Raw genomic sequence first — 17,978 nt, 5'->3', positions numbered from 1 at the left:
TATACGGCCAAATTTTTTTTTATTCTGCGGTGTACATGTCATATTTATGGGATTTAAAAGCAATTCATCGAAAAAGTCCTAGTTGTACCAATGCTCCAATTTTAGGCAGCAACTGAGGGCACGCACATGTCATTACAGCGGTATCACGTTTCCTTGCTATCTGAAAGGTTCTGAACACGTTGTCTCTTTTGCTAACCTTTGTTTCAGTAAACAGCTGCAATGCCTCATTTAAGCATTTGAGCATCACGTACTTGTTTTGTGTAGATTGCTCATAAAGGGATACTGCATGCAAAAATTCCTTTTTTATAGTCTCACTAAATGTCATTTGTCCTTTTAAGTGAAAAAGATCATTACAATTGACGCTGTTAGACAGCCGTTTAGTTCAGTTTCCGTATTTCTAAATTTACTCTCGCAGCGCTCGTTCTGCTCCTGTACAGTTAATATTACTACGGCAGCTATTATATTCAGGTCCTTTGACTATTATAGGCACGAACGAAAGGGTTGAGTAGAATGAAACAAGCAAATAATGCCAATAATCATAGTTCCGGAAACCAGTGATTCCTCGCACACGACTCATTCAGAAGCGCAGTTTTGTCATTGTTACGACATTGTTAATGTCTAAGGCTGCGTTTGTGCTGTAGGTGAAAGGATGCATATGTGGTACACGCATAATGGTGCACTGACACATTTTCATGCGGTTGTTCTGAAATATGTAGCACGAATCTTTGGCAAGAGTATTGGTGGTGGCTCACCAGTACCATGCATTCCTTCCTCCCCTGGCCTGAAACCGTTGGAATTTGTTATGTAGGGATATCTGAAAGCTTTGCTGTATTCCAGATCTGTTGCAAGTGTCGACGAAATCCGGCAACGCATTGTGAATAGTTGTCAATGCATTCGGAACATTTGTTGGATTTTTGAACGTTTGAATGCATCGACAAGGAGACATGCTGAAGCCTTAGTTCACATGAACATGTGGAATACTTGTAATGTTGTTGTCCTCAAACGCATATCTGCTGTTACGCTTCTGCAGACTCTGCCATAAGGTGTTGGTTAGTTGATTCGGTGGAGAAGACCAAACAGCGGGGTCACCGGTCTCATCGGATTAGGGACGGATTGGGAAGGAAATCGGCCGTGTCCTTTGACAGGAACCATCCCGGCCTTTACCTGAAGCGATTTATGGAAATCACGGAAAACCTAAAGCAGGACGGCCGGACGCGGGTCTGAACAGTCGTCCTCTCAAATGCGAGTCTAGTACGCTAACCACTGCGCCACTTCGCTCTGTCGTAAGATGTTCATGTGCTTAGGCTTAATGTGTCCTATCTGGGAAAATATTGGTTTTCGAACCTGTGTCTTTTAAGATTACGCGGACCTTTAATAGTCAAAGTCCGGAACCGCGCGACTGCTACGGTCGCAGGTTCGAATCCTGCCTCGGGCATGGATGTGTGTGATGTCCTTAGGTTAGTTAGGTTTAAGTAGTTCTAAGTTCTAGGGGACTGATGACCACAGATGTTAAGTCCCATAGTGCTCAGAGCCATTTGAACCATTTAATAGTCAAACACACTTTACGCCATTTTACCGTAATACACAGAACAGTGTTATTCGTGACGCATTGACTAACCGAAACATTTCGCATAACATGTACGGCAACCTAATTCTCTGTCTATCTGACTCACTGACGTGCCTAACTTTCATATTTTGTTACCAGAGGACTACTGTAGACTACGACGATTATCACAGGTGCAACAATGATAGTAACTTGTACTTTGTAAATTGAAGGAACCATACAGCAGTTGCTCAATCAACAATGCTTTTACTGATTGTGCGGTTCCTTCAGTTTAAAAAATGGACTTATACAGTTACGGCTGCCACACAAGAAGAATTTCTACCGTAAATGCTGTTATTACTACTACCACTAGTATTATTACTACTACTACTGTCACGACCACTTCCATTCCCAGAGCACTATGCCTTATGTGTGCCGGCCTGTGTGGCCGTGCGGTTCTAGGCGCTTGAGTCTGGAACCGCGTGACCGCTACGGTCGCAGGTTCGAATCCTGCCTCGGGCATGGATGTGTGTGACGTCCTTAGGTTAGTTAGGCTTAAGTAGTTCTAAGTTCTAGGGGACTGATGACCACAGATGGTAAGTCCCATAGTGCTCAGAGCCATGCCTTATGTGTTCGTCATCTTCTCACTTTAAACTATGGATAACACACGAGGCTTTGTTTGCAGGACTAGGCATCATTTCTTTTCACGCCGTTCTACTTCAGCCAACTAGTCTAGTCCTCATTAGTCTTCTGTGTCCTCACCACATGACGAGAGCTCAGAACGTACTTCCATTCACTGACACTCGGCGTTTCACACACAGATATGGACTCCGGCAAAACCTGTCCTTCCTTTTCACTTTTCCACGCTACAGACATTGATGGCAGGCTACGAGCCCTCTTCCTTCTTTCGGTTATCATTCCTTCTTGTTCGAGTCACTTGTGTACTTTCTTGATGAGAGGTATCTTTCCGCCACAAGTAGATAGAAAGGCAACTGTTGAGAACCCTTCTCCCTTTTCGGTTCGTAAATTGACGAGCTACGAGCCATATCTACGTCCAGCACTGCAGCTAGAGATTTCCTGGAGTATCGATGCGTTGCTTGTCTGGGGTAACAAAGGGTCTGCGTTTTCGGTATGTGGAGAAGGAAGATAGGTAGAGTTGACGGAGAAGTTTAAAAACCACGTAGGCTATTTTAGATGTCGACGTCGAACAACATTTATTATTGTTTACAGGAGTGGGCAGAAACAATGACTTGCCAGTGATTGCTGAACACCGGCGCCTTCATCCTGCAAATTTCCAACAATACGAACCTGCAAGGTAACGAGCCCTTACATCTCGCCTTCAGGTATAATATACAGACATCTGTCTCCAAAGCCTTTCAACCACCAAACATTACTGATTGCGAGACTTTATGGTAAGATGTTCGGGAAATGTTGCTTCAAGACTGTGAACAAGTTCATAAATGTAGTCGAGATGCCATGTATGCGTGTAGGGGGTGGGGGGTGGGGGGCGTGCGGGAGGAAGGGCATTATTTGATGATGATGATGTTTGGTTGGTGGGGGCGATCAACTGCGCGGTCATCAGCCTCCGTACAAAGTCTCAATTTTCTCATAGTCCAATTTTGTTCACAGTCCAATCCAGCCACAGTCACGAATGATGAGGATGATGATGAAATGATGAGGACATCACAAACATCCAGTCCCCGGACAGAGAAAATCCCCAACCCGGCATATTATTTGATGCAAATGTATTTGTACCTGCGTTGGACAGTGTTGGACAGTAAGAGATTCAATTTTCCGTAGTGATTTCCATCTGTATTCTCTGATGGAACTATTGGAATTTACGGCAGTAGTAAATTCTTATTCAATTTTTGCTCCGTGCTTCACAATAGCAGAGTATTTCTACCTGCGTCTGTTTAGTGGGCGCCAATTTCAAAACTGGAAAAAAAAAATTTTTTTAGTTCAAAGTGCGGGCATTGTAACATTTTATTACAGTTGTGATATTGTTTGTTTGTTTTTAATGGAACATGTACTAACGTATGATGCTCAGGATAATTAGGTGGGACGAAAATGGAAGACTGACTTCCTGAAGGCCGATAACACGTAGCTACTATCCACGCTGCTATTAAGGCATAAAGTAGAAAGATTGGTTTGTCTGTGGTAGTGAACGACTGCAGCTGGAGTGAGCGGCTTGTGTGAAGTTTCATCCATGATGGACTTGGAGAAATACACTGATATGTTAGAGGAATACAAGTTGCCTATCGTTCGATTGCTGTACCCAGCAAGAGAGATACCTATGATCTGCGATAAAAGCGGTGTGCACGCGTCGTAAACAAACAAGAAGTCACTGAACGGGCTCTCACAAGCAACGGCGTTATAATGGCCCACGAAATGTCCAGACTTAAGTACATTCGAACGTGATGGTTCGAGAGTGTGAACAAGGTCATTAACGCACTCGAGACCATCTTTACTACTTTTGCCATGTGTGTGTGTGTGTGTGTGTGTGTGTGTGTGTGTGTGTGTGTGTGTACTTGTAAGGAGGGAGCATTATGTGAAGTCAGAGTATTTCTACTTGCGTCGCCCCTTCCATTCCTTGAGGGTTCAATGAAGAGCTGGGCAATAAGGGATTCTATTTTTTGTACTGATTTCAAGATCTTTCTAATGAGAACAGTTCTAGAAAATGATGATTCGTCGTTCTGCCATAAATAGAAAAAATGGCGTAGTTTATCGACAGTTTCTCCTTTAAAAATTTTTGGTGTTATACCCTAAAGATAGGCCATTAAATCTCACTGACAAAGATTATTTTGAGACTTTTCATTACGTCGCTTTTTTTGTTCATACTGAACAGAGACAAAAAAGTGAAGTAATATTGAAATTTTGAATGTAGCTCAGAACTAGATGGCAATGCATTGTTAATTCGCTTTCTTGTCAGTCTTTTCGGTAGGTTTGGGGTGGGGGTGAAAAAGTTTAGTAGCGCATAACATCTAGAGTGTCTTGAATGACCATCAAACTGTGCTTTTAGTACTGGAATGTGTTCCAGGCAGTTTGCAAGTGGATGGACACGGCTCAGAGGAGAATGGGGGAAGTGAAGATGGATATTGCCTTCATGTCTGTTTGCTACAAATTTCACAATTAATTGTAAAGTACCTTCATGGTGAGTCCGAGACTTAATGTTTCAAATATAACTCAGAACTGGTTGACAATGCAATATTAACTAGCTTTCTTGTCGGCCTTTATGGTAGGGTTGGGGTGGAGGTGAAATGTTTGGTAATGCCTGCCGTGTAGGCTGCCGTAAATGACTGGCGTGTTGTGTGGTTAGCATCAGAATGTGTTCCAGGTGGTATGCAAGTAGACAGTCACTGCTGAAGACAGAGGATTCTCTATTTGATGCAAATGTTGCAGCTGATTTTAAACTATCTTCAGTATGGGCTGGAGACGTTTTAGACGTTTTAGACATAGCTCGGAACTGGACAATAATGCAATATAGCTCACTTTCTTGTCTGAAATGCGGTTATGGTTCGTTTACCACTGCCATTTCTCGATGAGCTAGAGACTTGAAATTTTCAATATAGCTCGGACTGGATGACAATGTAATATTAACTTGCTTTTTCGTCTGGTATCTAGTGGAGGGTACTTCCCCTTTTTCCCGTTACAGTCACAAATGGTTCAGACGATCGCTGATAAGCCTATATGTGAGCTCAGATCTGAATTTTACCCTCACTGTCTTTTCACAAAATATATGTAGGGAAAAGCCAACATATTGACTGAGTCAGATGAGGAGAAACTGAAATAAACCTCAAATTTACAACATATCACTGTCATAATATCATCAAATTGTTTGAAATAGATTAAAAATTTCACACACACAAGACTAAAAAGCAGAAAATAATAATTAAAAATTGAATTTCTGATTTGACACCGTTTTTAAATCAGACTAATAAATAACTTCTTCTAGTTACATACAGATTCAGAACCGAATACAGATAGTCCTGAAAATTTATCACTGTGAATTTTTGATACGCTGCTGTCCATTAAAATTGCTACACCACGAAGATGACGTGTTGCAGACGCGAAATTTAACCGATAGGAAGAAGATGCTGTGATATGCAACTGATAAGCTTTTCAGAGCATTTACACTAGGTTGGCGCCGGTGGCGACACCTACAACGTGCTGACATGAGGAAAGTTTCCAACCGATTTCTCATGCAAACAGCAGTTGACCGGCGTTGCCTGGTGAAACGTTGTTGTGATGCCTCGTGTAAGGAGGAGAAATGCGTACCATCACGTTTACGACTTTGATAAAGGTCGGATTGTAGCCTGTCGCGATTGCGGCTTATCATATCGTGATATTGCTGTTCGCGTTGGTCGAAATCCAATGACTGTTAGCAGAATACGGAATCGGTGGGTTCAGGAGGGTAATACGGAACGCCGTGCTGTATCCCAACGGTGTCGTGTCACTAGCAGTCGAGATGACAGGCATCTTATCCGCATGACTGTAACGGATCGTGCAGCCACGTCTCGATCCCTGAGTCAACAGATGGGGACGTTTGCAAGACAACAACCATCTGCAAGAACAGTTCGACGACGTTTGCAGCAGCATGGACTATCAGCTCGGAGACCATGGCTGCGGTTACCCTTGACGCTGCATCACAGAGGGAGCGCCTGCGATGGTGTACTCAACGACGAACCTGGGTGCACCAATGGCAAAACGTAGTTTTTTCGGATGAATCCAGGTTTTGTTTACAGCATCATGATGGTCGCATCCGTGTTTGGCGACATCGCGATGAACGCACATTGGAAGCGTGTATTCGTCATCGCCATACTGGCGTATCACTGAACAGTGGATGTTGCATTTCAGATGTGTTACGACCCGTGGCTCTACCCTTCATTCGATCTCTGCGAAACCCTACATTTCAGCAGGATAATGCACGATCGCATGTTGCAGGTCCTGTTCGGGCCTTTCCGGATGCAGAAAAGCCGGCTGGAGTGACCGTGCGGTTCTAGGCGCTACAGTCTGGAACCGCGAGACCGCTGCGGTCGCAGGTTCGAATCCTGCCTCGGGCATGGATATGTGTGATGTCCTTAGGTTAGTTAGGTTTAAGTAGTCCTAAGTTCTAGGGGACTGATGACCTCAGAAGTTGAGTCCCATAGTGCTCAGAGACATTTGAACCATTTTTTGATACAGAAAATGTTCGACTGCTGCCTGGCCAGCACATTCTCCCGATCTCTCACCAATTGAAAAAGTCTGGTCAATGGTGGCCGTGCAACTGGCTCGTCACAATATGTCAGTCGCTACTTTTGATGAACTGTGGCATCGTGTTGAAGCTGCATGGGCAGCTGTACCTGTACACGCCATCCAAGCTCTCTTTGACTCAATGCCCAGGCGTATCAAGGCCGTTATTACGGCAAGAGGTGTTTGTTCTGGGTAGTGATTTCTCAGGATCTATGCACCCAAATTGAGTTAAAATGTAATCACATGTCAGTTCAAGTATAAGATGCTTGTCCAATGAATACCCGTTTATCATCTGCATTTCTTCATGGTGTAGCAATTGTAATGGCCAGTAGCGTAGCTATGAAAATACTTGTATGGTTTAAAACAAACAATGAGGGATGCACTTAATTAATAAAGCGGCAGTGCCGAACGTAGACACGACATGGAGCTCACGCCTTTTTAGGCCCTGTAGGAAAATACTGGTTGACATGAATAGAATTTATATTTGGTGTAATAAATAGCAGTTTGCTTTAAGTGTGGGAAATGTAAGTTAATGAAGATGGATAAGGAAAACAAATTTTATAGTGTTCGAGTGCAGCATTAGTGATGCAGCTTAACACAACCACGTCTGTTAAATAACTAGGCGTAACGTTGCAAAGCTATATGAAAGAGAACAAGTATGTAAGGATTGTAGTAGAGTAAGCGAAAGGTCGACTTCTGTTTATTGGAAGAGTTCTAGAAAACTGTAGCTCATCTTTAAAGGAGAACGCGTACTTGTGCCACCCGTTTTTGAGTACTACCAGAGTGTTTTGGATCCCCAGGAGTTCAGATCGAAGCAATTCCGAAATTTCTACTAGTTTTGTTAGCAGTATGTTCTCTTAACATGAGGATGTTACGGAACTACTACGTGAACTGTAATAGGTATCCCTGAAGTGTAGGAGATTTTCTTTTCGCGATAGCCTACTGAGAAAACTTAGCGAACCAGCATTTGCGACAGACTTCAGAGCAATTATACTGCCACCAACACTCATCTCGCATAAGCACTGCGATCATGGAACAGAGTTCGTTTTTCCCTCGCTTCATTTGCCAGCGGAATGACTAGCAGTGGCACGGGATTCCCTCTCCCTGCAACGAAAGTTTTTTGCGGAGTATGTATGTGCAATGATGAGCCAGAACATTATGACGATCTGCTTAACAGCTTGTTTGTCCGTCTTTGGGACGAAATACGTAATTGGTTCTGCGTATCACGGATCCGACAATTTGTTGGTAGGTTTGTGGAAGTATGTGGCATTAGATGTCTAAGCACAGGTCACGTAATTCGGGTAAACAACGGGCCGCTGATTTATGCGCGCTGTCATGGCGCCCGATAGCGAACCAGATGCTTCCTGCAGGATTTGCATCTGGCGAATTTGGTCGCCGAGACATCAACGTGAGTTCGCTATAATGCTCCTGAAACCACAGTAGCACGGTTCTGGCTCCGAGACACGCACAGTTATAGGGCTGAAAGATGACATCGCCGTCGGGGAAGACGTCAAGCATGAAGGGCTGGAAGTGGTTCGAATGGCTCTGAGCACTATGGGACTTAACATCTATGGTCATCAGTCCCCTAGAGCTTAGAACTACTTAAACCTAACTAACCTAAGGACATCACACTACAGCCAGTCATCACGAGGCAGAGAAAATCCCTGACCCCGCCGGGAATCGAACCCGGGAACCCGGGCGCGGGAAGCGAGAATGCTACCGCACGACCACGAGCTGCGGACAGGCTGAAAGTGGTTCACAGCAATCGGCGTGTCTTTGACTACTGCCACAGGTCCCATGCAAGGGCAGCACAATGTCTCCCGCAGCATAATATTGAGCCCACCAGTCTGAGTCCATGTTTCGAACTGCCATTCAACTCAATGACGCCGTTTATAGAGACGACCATCGACCTAGTATAGAAGAAATGTGATTCACCAGAAGAATCTATATGTTCCCATTGATCGATGGTCGTATCCTGATGGTCCAGTGTCCGCTGCGATCATAATTGACGATGTCATTGGGTCAACATGTGAACAGGTGTGGGTGATCTGCTGCGGAACTGTATGTTCAACTGTACGTACAACCATTTAGCGCCTAGTAGTAGTTTCGCTGTCTCTCTTTCCGTAGATGCTCACGACAGTAACACGTGAACATTCGGCCAGCTTCTCCGTTTTCGAGATACTCGTTCACAGGCTTTGCGTATTAATAATCTGTCATTTGACAAAGTCGCTTATATCAGTCGATTTCTTCTTTTGCAGCCCATATCTTCGTTTAGGTGATCCCCATTCATCTCTGCTACGCTTACGTACTATACATAGCACGTCACGTGCCCGCAACGTCACCAGGTGGCATCCAACCTGGCGATGGGCAGTGGGCATAATGGTTTTGGCTTATCAGTGTAGTTGCAGATATAGACGTAAATGGGGACGTTAAATTCGGCTTCCCTGTAGCTGCTACTCAAGAGGATCAAGCTGTAAGCTGGCACCGGATTTCACCCTCTGTCTCTCATGAAACACGACGCCGCACTATACATACACCGATTACCGGTATGTCTGTACTCAAGTTATTTCAGACACAGCTCTGATACACTGAGTGATGGGGACCATTGAGCTCGGAGGATGAAGACCCTTTCCGACAGCCAACAGTGGCATGAACCTCTTTTTATTTCTTTTATTAAATCTACGGAGACAATTTCCTGGATGGTTTCATCGAAAATAACACAGCCTCACGTTCTGGGCCTACACGAACCTGTGCTCCGTCTTCCAATGGCCTCTCGTCGACGGAACGTTAAAACCTGATCTTCCTTCCCGAGTGACTTTCTTTCTGGATGTCTGTGGCGATATGGGTACTCAGAGCTTTCTTAAATTATCCAGAGTATTACTTTTATACATATATTCCTGTGAGAATCAAAGAATGTCACTGGTTTTAATACCATCTACTAGCTGAAATGGTACATATTTCCGTTCTCATTTGATACGGAGACACATCCACTCCACATTTATAATCGTTTTTACGTGTTTTATCTTTCCACGTACTTACATTCTGTTGTGGTAATTGCATTGTCATAATCTAGAAAGTTCCTATATTAAATTATTCGCAATACCTTAATTCTGCTATCGTCTATGAAACTAGACCAACCCGTCATTACCATTTATCTACGTTATTACCATACACCTAAATTTGCAATCTTTATTTGTTTCAATATCAAACTGTGGTGTCACCGCCAGACACCACACTTGCTGGGTGGTAGCCTTTAAATCGGCCGCGGTCCTTTAGTATACGTCGGACCCGCGTGTCGCCACTGTAGTGATTGCAGACCGAGCGCCGCCACACGGCAGGTCTAGTCTAGAGAGACTTCCTAGCATTCGCCCCAGTTGTACAGCCGACTTTGCTAGCGATGGTTCACTGTCTGCATACGCTCTCGTTTGTAGAGACCACAGTTTAGCATAGCCTTCAGCTACGTCATTTGCTACGACCTAGCAAGGCGCCATACTCAGTTACTATATGTCTTCTGAACAGATAATATTGTGAATCATGGATCGTCAAGAGCGACGTTCATCATTAATGGATTAAAGTTAAGTATCAAACTAATTTCGTCCGCTTTCTGAATTCTAATTCCTTGTCATGTTCCAGACCTCACGTCAGTATAGTTCTTCCCTCCTCACGCCAGTAACGCCTCTAGTAACACGGTGTTGGCTCTTCAGCCAACACAACACACACATTACCTCCTATAATTGAAATTCTTCTTTGGGTCTCTTATCACAGCCTGGAGAAGTAAAGCTGCCCGGGAACCTACCGAAAATACAACTGGGAGGAGGAGATTAGTGTTTAACGTCCCGTCGACAACGAGGTCATTAGAGACGGAGCGCAAGCTCGGGTGAGGGAAGGATGGGGAAGGAAATCGGCCGTGCCCTTTCAAAGGAACCATCCCGGCATTTGCCTGAAGCGATTTAGGGAAATCACGGAAAACCTAAATCAGGATGGGCGGAGACGGGATTGAACCGTCGTCCTCCCGAATGCGAGTCCAGTGTGCTAACCACTGCGCCACCTCGCTCAGTGAAAATACAATTCTCCCTGCAACTTCTGGTTGTGCAATGTACAGCTGAACGCTACCCGGTTCGCTGAAGTGCATCGTTGCAGACGTTGCGAAACACTAGACTACATCGTTTTAGACGCTGTTACGTCAAACGCCTGTGGGGGAGGCTCTATCGAAGTACCCGCATGCGTGACCCAACACTCCGCTGTATCGTGGGTGAAGGACAACATGGCAGATTCTCCTTCGTTGACTCCTGCAGAATACTCACATTGGCAGCCCGCAACGGCAATAGAATGAAACGTACGAAAGGAAATGCAAACGTCTAAAAAATGGGGGTGAAAGGAGTTGCAAAATGGCTAAGCAGGAATGGCTAGGAGTCAAATGTAACGATTAAGAAGCATATTTCACTAGGGCACTAGGAGAAAGATAGATACCACTTATAGGAAAGTTATAGAGGCCATTGTAGAAAAAGAGAAGCAGCTGTATGAATATCAAAAGCGCAGATAGAAAACGAGTTCTTAGCTTAAAATGGAGAGCTGAAAGGTGGAAGGAGTCTATAGAGGGTCTATACAAGAGAGATGAACTTGAAGACAGTATTGTAGAAAATGAAGAGAACTTAGATGAAGATGAGATGGGAGATATGATACTGCGAGAAGAATTTAACAGAACACTGAAAGACCTAAGCCGAAATAAGGCACCGGGTGCAGACAACATTCCGTCAGAGCTACTGACAGACTGTGACGGTACGTCACATAAATGGACATTTGGAGAAAGGGAAAGGAAGTTTTTGTTATGAGACGTGTGATTTATAAATTATTTCAAGACTGTGTACGTGTGTGCGATGTATAACAAATAGTAAAGAACGTAAGTTATTATTATCAAAACACAAATATCGATGTAATTAACAAAATACAGTTTCTTTGGTATAATCTCTGTGTAACACAGGCCATGAAGATCAGAGACAATGCTTTGATTGTACTAGCTCTCCTGTTTTGTTTCGTCTAGCGGTAGTCCACCATTGTAGTGCTGTCTGATAATTAACGTAAGTTTTATCTGTATTTGGAAAATATAATAGAAATTGTCATTAGAAAGTGTGTATTATTGACTTAGTTGTCACCTCTCATGATTGCAACCGTTAATTATAATTAACAAAGTTTTTACAGAACTTCGTAGTGCAGGGAGCTCATCTACCCTAGCAGGATTTAGTCGGCCATTACGCTGATTGTAATATTTAATTAAAATATCATATAATAATTTTAAATGTAAATGCGAGAGACTTCTCAGTTTTGATCTTTCATTAATTTCAAAGTTAAAAAGAGTCAAAATAGATTTGGTTTATTAATATTTAGAATACTGAATGAGTTCAGTGCGTTTCATTTTGGCCGCCTAACGGCAGACGAGATTCTCTCCAGTTTTGCGTTGAAAATAAATGAACAAAAATATTGAAAAGCATTACATTCCGCATTCCGCAATATCTCAGTTAATCTTTATGACATTTGGTACATAAATAACCGGTAGTCCCTGAGACCGATATTAATAATTACAGTTTGCGTAAGAATACGCATATTTTCTTTTCTAAATAGCAGCGCTCACGCAAACTATTTATTAGAAAGCGGTGAGCCGCGCGCTGTGTTTAAAAAAAATATTATATCGCGTGTACTTCGGGGCAGCCGATGTCCGTACGAGTGTTATCGCGGCATAAGTTAATTAAAAGTCTCATGCTAGCCCACAATCTTTAAAGCCACCCTAACCAAAATCATAAAATATATAATTATAAAAATAAAAAATATACACTTAAACCGTGATAAGACTTGAGAGAAGAAGCCGTGACAAAACTCTTCTATCTGTTGTGCAAGATCTATGACACGGGCGAAATACCCTCAGACTTCAATAATTCCAGTTCCAAACGAAATCAGAGGCTGCCAGGTGTTAACATTACCGAACCATGAGTTTAAAGTCATGCTTGCAAAATACTAAGACGAATTCCTTACAGGAGAAAGGAATAATTGTTCGAAGTCGACCTCAGGGAAGATGAGTTTAGATTCAGGAGAAATATAGAAGCACTTGAGGCAGTACTGATATTACGACTTATCTTAGAAGATTCTATTCTATCGAGGAGTTCCTTGATAAACTGAGCTGAGTTCTGTGTTATATTATTGACTGCGTTTACATACGCTTGTGGCTTGTGGTTTTTGTTTTTTGAATTCATAAATATTTTATTTTATCTGCTATTATTTTTCTCATCTAATTTCATGTGCTGACACGTTTCATCAGCTTGGAGATTTGCTTCTCAACTTGATCCTGTGGAACTAGAGGTGTAAAATAATAATAATGAAATACAATGTAAGAGAAGACAAGTATTTGCAGTTTCGAAGACGATTAGACTTCAGCTGCACAGTTTACTGGTAACGAGTGAAAATTTGTGCCGGACCGGAAAGCGAACCGGATTTCCCAATTTACACGAGTGGTCGCCTTAACCATTTCAGCTATCCGAGCATGACTCCCGGCCTGACAGAAGTCACCGTGTTTCCACGTCCTGCACTCGTACAGTTGCAGTGATCCCCACACAGCGACACTCTTATTTATTTAAATATTTTCAACATTTCGCGGCCCTGTCAGCAACTGTATAAATATTAATTTTAATTTTGATAACCAACAGCCTCAGTTGCAATGTTTACCTAGATTATCTAGGTAAACATGGCAACTGAGTCTGTTGGTTATTAAAATTAAAATTAATACTCTTATTTATTATAGTGGCGGCCTGTGTAGGCATGTAAAACTATTATGCAGTGTCTGTGTTTTGCCGTGTGCTATGCAGTCTCCTTGAGACGTGCATTACGGTTTACTATGCAGTGTCCTTCTGACATGCCTGAACGTCGGAAGCACATTGCATAGTACACCGTAAAACACAGACATTATAAAATATTAAACTGGTACAAAAAATCGTACCGGTTTGCTTTGCATGTTGGTATTCCCGTTACTATGGGTCTATTTATCGGTTGTCATTTTTTATTTGTAGTTTTCATATTGTCATTTTGTCATTTGGAGATAGCATGTCAAGTGGAGAAATCGGAACACTGCCGACACATTCTTCTGTTTGAGTTCAGTAGAGGGGTGACAGCAGTGGAGGCAGCCAGAAATATTTGTACCGTGTGTGGGGACAATGCCGATGGACAGAGCAGTGTAGGAAAATGGTTCCCTCGTTTTAAGGAGGATCGTTTTGCCATTAGTGACACTCCACGTTCAGGAAGACCTTCGGGATTTCATAAAGATCCTTTAAAAGCATTAATCCACAACGATACACGTCACTGTACTCAAAAACTGGCAAATATGATGAACTGTGCCCTGTTTCCTTGATATGACTTTTTCATGCAATCGAGAAGGTTCAAAAATCAAGTGTGTGAGTAGTGGTGGTTCAAATGGCTCTGAGCACTATGGGACACAACTTCTGAGGTCATCAGTCCCCTAGAACGTAGAACTACTTAAACCTAACTAACCTAAGGACATCACATGCATCCATGCCCGAGGCAGGATACGAACCTGCGACCGTAGCGGTCGCGTGGTTCCAGCCTGTAGCGCCTAGAACCGCTCGGCCACCCCGGCCGGCTGTGTGTAGTGCACGCTCTACGTCGAAAATCAGGTGGACATTGTTTATGTCTGATTGCTTGTCATCGGTTGGCTTGTGAGCAATATCAACCATTCCTATCCTGGTGACGAGAAATGATGTCTTTATTTTAACATAAGGAGAAGAAAGGAATAATTGAACCCAAGCAAAGCAGCAACTCCCCGTTCATACAGCTGCACTCATCCACAAAAGATAATGTTATGCATCTGGTGGAACAGCGATAGTGAAGTGTACTAAGAACTGCTTCGCCGAGATGTAACCATCAATGCTCACATTTAATGTTAATAACTGAGACGTCTTGCAGACGCAATCCGAGAACAACGGCCAGCAAGACTGTATGAAGTGGTGCTACTCCACAGTAGAGCCACCCCACATTCTGCTAGACTGACAGAAACGCCATATAGGAGTTGGGTTGGGAAGTCAATCCGTACTAACCTTATTCAATTGACCTTGCGCCCTCGGAGTTTCATTTTTTCTGCTCTATCAAATGGTTCATGATGTGTTGGCAAATGTGCCAACACCTTGTAGATAGAGGAGGCCGAAATGCACGCTATCTAACGCAGACGGGCGTGAATTCTGGAACAGGATAAGTAGTGAATGCTAATAAGAAAAGTATGCAGCTCCTCGAATACTTAACTTTATTCCATCCTTGTGGTACATCTCTCTTGATAATACAAATAAGACTATCTTCAGATACGGTTAATGGCGCCTTGCTAGGTCGTAGTCATGGACTTAGCTGAAGGCTATTCCAACTGTCTCTCGGCAAATGAGAGAAAGGCTTCGTCAGTGTAGTCGCTAGCAAAGTCGTCGTACAACTGGGGCGAGTGCTATTCCGTATCTCGAGACCTGCCTTGTGGTGGCGCTCGGTCTGCGATCACACAGTGGCGACACGCGGGTCCGACATGTACTAAATGGACCGCGGCCGATTTAAGCTACCACCTAGCAAGTGTGGTGTCTGGCGGTGACACCACAGTGTGGTCATCAGTCCCCTAGAACTACTTAAACCTAACTAACCTAAGGACATCACACACATCCATGCCCGAGGCAGGATTCGAACCTGCGACGTAGCAGTCGCGCGGCTCCGAACTGAGCGCCTAGAACCGCTAGACCACCGCGGCCGGCTCTGCTCTATCGAGGAGCCTTAATGGAACTTCGTTTCCCGATGAAAATGCTCTCGGAAGATGGCTCGACGATTTATTCGCCTCAAAACCACGTGATTCCTACAGAATCGAAAAGTTTCCCAGGGTTGGAAGACTGTTCTAAAGAATGGAGGAGAATATATTATTGATAACTGAAGTCTCTGTTATGTGTATTGTGTGCTTATTAAAATTATAGAAAAATGCTACGAACTTATGCACCATCTCAATAGCATTATATGCCTATATAGGCCGCAACAATAATAAGTAAGTCCCTCCCTGTGCGGGAATCATATTCTCAATTACGAATACATTTCATCTATTATGACTATTACCCACCGCGAAATTAAATTGTCACCTGGTGGCGCCATGGAAACGTTACGCTATAGTAAAGGAATAGAAAGGGAGCAGAGAGGAAAGGAGAATCATTCTAGCGACGAAACGGGCCGAAAATGGAGAAATTCACTGACATAATCGAATTCGACAACGGGCAGATTATTATGGCAGTGGACCCGAGAACAAGCGTCTCGCAAACAACGAAGAGGTGACTGGCTGTTAGTTTGCTGCTGTCGAGAGCACGTATGGAAAATAGGTGAAGGAAGGTGAAAACCTGTATAGTGACAGGGTGTTGGACGTTCACAGCTCATCACAGAACGTGGAAATGGGATACTTCTTTGGAAACAGCATACCTCTCCCCTCTGTAGAGCAGGATAGACGGCAATCTGTGGCAAATCTGACGACAGAGCACAGTGCTGGCGCAGGCATGAATGTTTTGGAGCGGACAGTTTAGCCAATACTGAGGAACATTCGGCTGCTCAGGAGACTACAGCTACGTGTTCTTATGTTGACCCAGCGACATCGTCAATTACATCTACATCTACACACATACTCCGCCAGACTACGTACGTTGAATGACCGAGGGAGCCTTCTACTTCTGCTGGTCGTTTCTTTTGCTTTCCCACTTGCAAATGTTATTGTTGTTATGGTCTTCTGTCCGAAGACTGGTTTGATGCCCCTCTTCATGATACTCTATACTATGCAAGCCTCTTCATCTCCAAATAACTCATTCGACTATATTCTTCTGAAACAGCTAACTGTATTCATTTCTTGGTCTCCGTCTACAATTTTTACCCCCCACACTTTCCTCAAATACTAAACTGGTGATCTCTTGATGTCTCTGAATTTGTCCTATCAACCGATCCTTTCTTTTCGTTAAGTTGTGTAAGTAGGCTGTTTAGGTTTTTATATTGGCAACGCCACGTAGCGCTCTGTATGAAAATCACTGGCTGTGCTGTGTGCAGTCTGTGGCTGGTTAGTATTGTTTTAATATTCGCTATTGTAGTGTCGGGCAGTTGGCTGTTAACAGCGCGTAGCGTTGCTCAGTTGGAGGTGAGCCGCCAGCAGTGGTGGATGTGGGGAGAGAGATGCCAGAGTTTTGAGAGCGGATGATCTGGACGTGTGTCCATCAGAGACAGTAAAGTTGTAAGACTGGATGTCATGAACTACTGTATATATTATGACTTTTGAACACTATTAAGGTAAATACATTGTTTGTTCTTTATCAAAATCTTTCATTTGCCAACTATGCCTATCAGTAGTTAGTGACTTCAGTAGCTAGAATCTTTTATTTAGCTGGCAGTATTGGCGCTCGCTGTATTGCAGTAGTTCGAGTAATGAAGATTTTTGTGAGGTAAGTGATTCATGAAAGGTATAGGTTATTGTTAGTCAGGGCCATTCTTTTGTAGGGATTATTAAAAGTCGGATTGCGTTGCGCTAAAAATATTGTGTCAGTGTAGTGATGATCAGAATAAGTAAAGAGAGAAATGTCTGAGTACGTTCAGTTTTGCTCAGCTGTTTGAAAATCAAATAACGAAGGGGTTTACCAGCACAGTAATTCACTAATTTTTCTAAGGGGACGTTTCAGTTGTGCCACAAATACCTTGTCTGACCAATTCTATTCAGTACCACCTCATTAGTTACGTGATCTACCCACCTAATCTTCAGCATTCTTCTGTAGCACCATATTTCGAAAGCTTGTATTCTCTTCTTGTCTAAATTGTATATCGTCCATGTTTCACTTCCACATATGGCTACACTCCAAATACCTTCTGAAAAGACTTCCTAACACTTAAATCTACACCCAGAGTTAAAAAATTTATCTTCCCCAGGTACGGTTTTCATGCCATTTCCAGTCTACATTTTATATCCCCTCATCTTTGGCCTTCATAATTATTTTGTTGCCCAGACAGCAAAACTAGCAACTGCACTTAGTGTATCGTTTCCTAACTTAATTTCATCGGCACCACCTACTTTAATTCATTATCCCTGTTTTCTTTTGCTGATGTTTTATGTCCTCCTTCCAAAACGCTGTTCATTCCGTTCAACTCCTCTTCGAAGTCCTTTCCTGTC

This window comes from Schistocerca americana, chromosome 3, assembly GCF_021461395.2.
Source record: "Schistocerca americana isolate TAMUIC-IGC-003095 chromosome 3, iqSchAmer2.1, whole genome shotgun sequence".
NCBI classification, from domain to species: domain Eukaryota; kingdom Metazoa; phylum Arthropoda; class Insecta; order Orthoptera; family Acrididae; genus Schistocerca; species Schistocerca americana.
This window is presented reverse-complemented; position numbering follows the sequence as displayed.